Consider the following 6,875-nt stretch of genomic DNA (forward strand, 5'->3'; position numbering starts at 1 on the left):
GTGAAGAGAAAGTAAATAGTAATCAGCGTGAGGTATCTCAGGGTTGGGGTTTAGAAGAATGTGAGGTGACCTTATTGAGACATATTGGATACACAAGGGGGTTTGACAGGGTAGATGCTGTGAGGTTGTTTCCCCTTGTGGGAGAGTCTAGGACCAGAGGGCACAATCTCAGATTAGGAGGTCGTCCATTTAAAACAGTTGAGGAGCAATTTCTTCTCTCAGAGGAAAGTGAATCTGTGGAAATCGTTAGCGCAGACGGCTGTAGAGGTTGCATCGTTGAGTATGTTTAAGGCTGAGATGGACAGATTTTTAATCAGGAACGGGGCTCCAGAGTTACGGGATGAGGTGGGAAACTGGAGTTGAGGATTATCATATCAAATCAGTCAAGATCTTATTGATTGGTGGAGCAGACTCGATGGACCGAATGGTGTAATGCAGCTCCTCCGTCTTATGGCCTCCTGGGGTCTGGTGTACCTTTCATACATCATATACCACGTCGACCTTTAGCACTCCCAGTTCAGCCACAGTATAGATTAAGACTGCAAATCTACTCAAAAATAATCCAAACTCCTGAATCAGTGGCGACCACGGCAACCATTCCTCTGGCCTCTTTGAGCCAGTAAGAAGTCTTACAACACCAGGTTAAAGTCAAACAGGTTTATTTCAAATCACTAGCTTTCGGAGCACAGCTCCTTCCTCAGGTGAATCAGTCCATCGTATCATGACAGAAGCTGGGCATTTCCTGTACGATGGGTTTCAAGATGCCCTCGATGTAGCCAGAGAGGTTCTCACACAGAGTCCCATTGCCTGATATGATAGGATGGCCTGGTGTGTTGGCCTTGTGTATTTTTGGGAGACAGTAGAGATCTCCAACGTGGGAAGTATGTGAGATGAGAGCACGCAGGATGCTCTGTAGGTCTGGGTCCAAGGTCTTGATCAGTCTGTTGAGTTGGCGGGTGTGTTCCTTGGTCCGATCTGCGGGTAACTATTTGTAGTGTTCCTGGTTGTTGAGTTGTAGGTACACTTCTTTGCAGTAGTCCGTTCTGTTCAGTGGATTTGGTGGAGAACCAAGCTCTGGAGACTGAGCGGAATGATAATCCGGTCCAGCTTGAGGAGGATACCATCAATACCATCAAACACCGTCAGGTCGTCCTTTACATTGTAAAACTGAGGGCACTGCCCTTTCTGCCAGCCATTGGCGTGGTGGTACATGACGCTGCAAGAGGGGGTCTTTGGCTGTCTACTCCTGGATACGAAACACCTTCTAATCAGACGCCGGGAAGGTGCTAGCACACAGCTGCACCTGTGATTCAATCTGCCGGATGATTTCCAGCGGAGGGCAGCACGGTAGCACAAGTGGATAGCACTGTGGCTTCACAGCGCCAGGGTCCCATGTTCGATTCCCCGCTGGGTCACTGTCTGTGCGGAGTCTGCACGTTCTCCCCGTGTCTGTGTGGGTTTCTTCCGGGTGCTCCAGTTTCCTCCACAGTCCAAAGACGTGCAGGTTAGGTGGATTGGCCATGCTAAATTGCCCTTAAAAAAAATGATTTCCAGTGGTTCACTAGGCAATGTGATGGAGCGGGACAGTGCATCAGCGATGATGAGCTCCTTGCCAGGCGTGTACACTAAGTCAATGTCGTATCTTCTGAGTTTGAGGAGGTTGCGCTGCAACCGAGGCATCATGTCGTTCAGGTCCTTGTGGATAATGTGGACCGGAGGCCTATGATCCATCTCAGCAGTGAATGTCAGCAGGCCGCAGACATAGTCGTGAAACTTGAAAATGCCAGTGAGAAGACCCAGGCATTCCTTCTCTATTTGCACATACCTTGGTTTTGGTGGGAATCATGGCCCTTGATGCGTAGGCTACCGGTGCCCAGGATGAAATTTAATGGCGTTGAAGCAGCACCGCACCGATGCCATCCTGGCTCGCATCTGTCGAGATCCTCGTCTCCTCGAGGCTTCATTAAAGAGCGGAGAGACAGGGGTGAGACCTCATTAAAGAGCGGAGAGACAGGGGCGAGGCTTCATTAAAGAGCGGAGAGACAGGGGCGAGACTTCATTAAAGAGCGGAGAGACAGGGGCGAGGCTTCATTAAAGAGCGGAGAGACAGGGGCGAGACTTCATTAAAGAGCGGAGAGACAGGGGCGAGACTTCGAAGGTAAGTTTACCTCTTTAAAACGTTAAAAACTTAACTGGAAGAGCAACATCACAGCAAAGCAGAGATCTGATTGGCTGGTAAGGAAAGTGCTCCAATTAGCAGCAGCTGGGAGAAATTTAACTCTTCGTGTGTTGGTAAGTATTGTGATTGGTAAGTAAAATCTTTGTTCCTTTCACTTATTAATTATTTGATAGTATAGTTTGTAGTCAGTTAAAGTAAAAGGTAAAAATGGCAGGAGATCCCAGACCCATGTTATGCTCCTCGTGCTCAATGTGGGAGTTTAGGGACGCGGCCGATGTCCCTGACTGCTTCATGTGCGGGAAGTGTGTCCAGCATGATGGCTCAGGAGCTGCGGATGGACTCACTCTGGAGCATCCACGATGCTGAGGAGGTCGTGGATAGCACGTTCAGTGAGTTGGTCACACCGCAGATTAGGATTGGTGAGGGAGACAGGGAATGGGTGAGCAAAAGGCAGAGAAAGAGCAGGAAGGCAGTGCAGATGCCCCCTGCGATCATCTCCCTCCAAAACAGGTATACCGTTTTGGATACTGTTGGGGGAAATGACTCACCAGCGGAAGGCAGTAGTAGCCAGGCTCATGGCACCGTGCCTGGCTCTGCTGCACAGAAGGGCGGGAAAAAGACTGGCAGGGCTATAGTCATAGGGGATTCAATTGTAAAGGGAGTAGACAGGCGTTTCTGTGGTCGCAAACGAGACTCCCGAATGGTATGTTGCCTCCCGGGTGCTCGGGTCAGGGATGTCTCTGATCGGCTGCAGGACATACTGAAGGGGGAGGGTGAACAGCCAGTTGTCGTGGTGCATATAGGCACCAACGATATAGGTAAAAAAAAGAATGAGGTCCCACAATCAGAATTTAGGGAGTTAGGAGATAAGTTAAAAAGTAGGACCTCAAAGGTAGTAATCTCAGGATTGCTACCAGTGCCACGGGACAGTCAGAGTAGAAATTCAAGAATAGTCAGTATGAATACGTGGTTTGAGAGATGGTGCAGGAGGGAGGGGTTCAGATTGTTGGTACATTGGAACCGGTTCTGGGGGCGGTGGGACCATTACATACCGGATGGTCTACACCTGGGAAGGACTGGAACCAATATCCTAAGGGGTGCTTTTGATAACACTGTTGGGGAGGTTTTAAACTAATGTGGCAGGGGGATGGGAACCAGATTAGGAAGTTAGAGGTCAGTAAAGAAGGAGCAACTAAAGCCGGTAAGGTACGAGATAATAAACTCCATGTGACTAAGGGGCAGAGTCAACAGGGAAGAGATGATGAACGCAAAGGGACAGGTGGTCTGCCGTGCATTTGTTTTAATGCGAGAAGTGTAGCAGGTAAGGCAGATGAACTTAGGGCTTGGATCAGCACCTGGGAATATGATGCTATTGGTATTACTGAGACTTGGTTGAGGGAAGGGCAGGACTGGCAACTGAATATCCCAGGGTATAGATGCTTCAGGAGGGATAGAGAGGGAGGTAGAAGGGGTGGAGAAGTTGCATTACTCATCAGAGATGATATCGCAGCTGTGATTAAGGAGGACACGATAGAGGATTCGAGCACTGAGGCAATATGGGTGGAGCTAAGAAATAGGAAGGATGCAGTAACATTGTTGGGACTTTACTACAGGTCTCCCAAAAGTGAGCATGAAGTAGAGGTACAAATATGCAGACAGATTATAGAAAAATGTAGGAGCAATAGGGTGGTTGTGATGGGAGATTTTAACTTCCCCAACATCGAATGGGATTCGTGTAATGTTGGAGGCGTAGATGGAGCAGAGTTTGTAAGGAGCATCCAGGAGAGTTTTTTAGAGCAGTATGTAAATAGTCCAACTCGGGAAGGGGCCATACTGGACCTGGTATTGGGGAATGATCCCGGCAAGGTGGTTGATGTTTCAGTCGGTGATTACTTTGGGAATAGCGATCACAATTCCGTAAGTTTTAGAATACTCATGGACAAGGACAAGAGTGGTCCAAAAGGAAGAGTGCTAAATTGGGGAAAGGCAGAATATAACAAAATTCGGCAGGAGCTAGGGAATGTGGATTGGGAGCAGCTGTTTAAGGGTAAATCCACATTTGAAATGTGGGAGTCTTTTAAGGAAAGGTTGATTAGAGTGCAGGACAGACGTGTTCCTGTGAAAATGAGAGATAGAAATGGCAAGATTAGGGAACCATGGATGACGGGTGAAATTGTGAGACAAGCTAAGATGAAAAAGGAAGCATATGTAAGATCGAGGCGACTCAAAACTGATGAAGCTTTGGAGGAATATCGGGAAAGTAGGACGAATCTCAAACGCGCAATAAAGAGGGCCAAAAGGGGTCATGAAATATCTTTGGCTAACAGGGTTAAGGAAAATCCCAAAGCCTTTTATTCGTATGTAAGGAGCAAGAGGGTAACAAGGGAAAGGATAGGCCCATTCAAAGACAAGAGAGGGAATTTATGCGTGGACTCAGAGGAAATGGTGAGATTCTTAATGAGTACTTTGCATCGGTATTCACAAAGGAGAGGGACAAGACAGATGTTAAGGCTAGAGATGGATGTTTAAATACTCTAGGTCAAGTTGTCATACGGAAAGGGGAAGTTTTGGGTATTCTAAAAGACATTAAGGTGGACAAGTCCCCAGGACCGGATGGGATCTATCCCAGGTTACTGAGGGAAGCGAGGGTCGAAATAGCTGGGGCCTTAACAGATATCTTTGGAGCATCCTTGAGCACGGGTGAGGTCCCGGAGGACTGGAGAATTGCTAATGTTGTCCCTTTGTTTAAGAAGGGTAGCAGGGAAAATCCAGGGAATTACAGACCTGTGAGCTTAACGTCAGTGGTAGGCAAACTGTTGGAGAAGATACTGAGGGATAGGATCTATTCACATCTGGAAGAAAATAGACTTATCAGTGATAGGCAGCATGGTTTTGTGCAAGGAAGGTCATGTCTTACAAACCTAATAGAATTATTTGAGGAAGTGACAAAGTTAATTGATGAGGGAATGGCTGTAGATGTCATATACATGGACTTTAGTAAGGCGTTTGATAAGGTTTCCCATGGCAGGTTGATGGCAAAACTGAAGTTGTATGGGGTTCAGGGTGTGCTAGCTAGATGGATAAAGAACTGGCTGGGCAACAGGAGACAGAGAGTAGTGGTGGAAGGGAGTGTCTCAAAATGGAGAAGGGTGACTAGTCGTGTTCCACAGGGATCCATGCTCGGACCACTGTTGTTTGTGATCTACATAAATGACCTGGAGGAAGGTATAGGTGATCTGATTAGCAAGTTTGCAGATGATACTAAGATTGGTGGAGTTGCAGATAGCGAGGAGGACTGTCAGAGAATACAACAAAATATAGATAGATTGGAGAGTTGGGCAGAGAAATGGCAGATGGAGTTCAATCCAGGCAAATGCGAGGTGATGCATTTTGGAAGATGAAATTAAAGAGCGGACTATATGGTCAATGGAAGGGTCCTGGGGAAAATTGATGTACAGAGAGATCTGGGAGTTCAGGTCCATTGTACCCTGAAGGTGGCAACGCAGGTTGATAGAGTGGCCAAGAAGGCATACAGCATGCTTGCCTTCATTGGACGGGGTATTGAGTACAAGAGTAGGCAGGTCATGTTACAGTTGTATAGGACTTTGGTTAGGCCACATTTGGAATACAGCATGCAGTTCTGGTCGCCACATTACCAGAAGGATGTGGATGCTTTGGAGAGGGTGCAGAGGAGGTTCACCAGGATGTTGCCTGGTATGGAGGGTGCTAGCTGTGAAGAAAGGTTGAGGAGATTAGGATTGTTTTCGTTGGAAAGACGGAGGTTGAGGGGGGACTTGATTGAGGTATACAAAATTATGAGAGGTATGGACAGGGTGGATAGCAACAAGCTTTTTCCAAGAGTGGGGGTGTCAGTTGCAAGGGATCACGATTTCAAGGTGAGAGGGGGAAACTTTAAGGGAGATGTGCGTGGAAAGTTTTTTACACAGAGGGTGGTGGGTGCCTGGAACGCTTTACCAGCGGAGGTGGTAGAAGCGGGCACGATAGCATCATTTAAGAGGCATCTAGATAGGTATATGAACGGGCGGCAACAGAGGGAAGTAGACCTTGGAAAATAGGAGACAGGTTTAGATAAAGGATCTGGATCGGCGCAGGCTGGGAGGGCCGAAGGGCCTGTTCCTGTGCTGTAATTTTCTTTCTTTCTTTCTTTCCTTGTCTGGGTCGAAAAATGCCAAGACGGGTGCAGTAGTGAGCTTGGCTTTCAGCACAACCACTCTGCCTGATGTGCTGCCTTCCACTCAAAGGCAGTGGACTTTTTCACCAGGTTTCATGGGGCCGTGGTGTGTGAGGCCAGGTTTGGGATGAACTTGCCCAGAAAACTGACCATGACCAGGAAGGGCAACACCGCCTTCTTATCTTCAGGGAACTTCATGGCTTTGATGGCCTTGACCATGTCTGTGTCCGGGCACACGTCCTGCTGAGAGATCTGGTCACCTAGGAAGTTGAGTGTCGACATGGCAAAGCAACATTTGGACCGTTCAGCTTCAGGCCATTGGCATGGACACGGCGGAATACCTGCTGGAGATGGGAAACATGCTCTTCAGGGGTCATGGACCATATGATGATGTCGTCCACGTGCACACGAACCCCTTCAATGCCCTCCATTGTCTGCTCCATGATGCGATGGAAGATCTCCGATTCTGGGACAGTGCCAAATGGCATGCGATTATAGCAGTAT

This window comes from Scyliorhinus canicula, chromosome 19 (genome assembly GCF_902713615.1).
Source record: "Scyliorhinus canicula chromosome 19, sScyCan1.1, whole genome shotgun sequence".
NCBI lineage: Eukaryota > Metazoa > Chordata > Chondrichthyes > Carcharhiniformes > Scyliorhinidae > Scyliorhinus > Scyliorhinus canicula.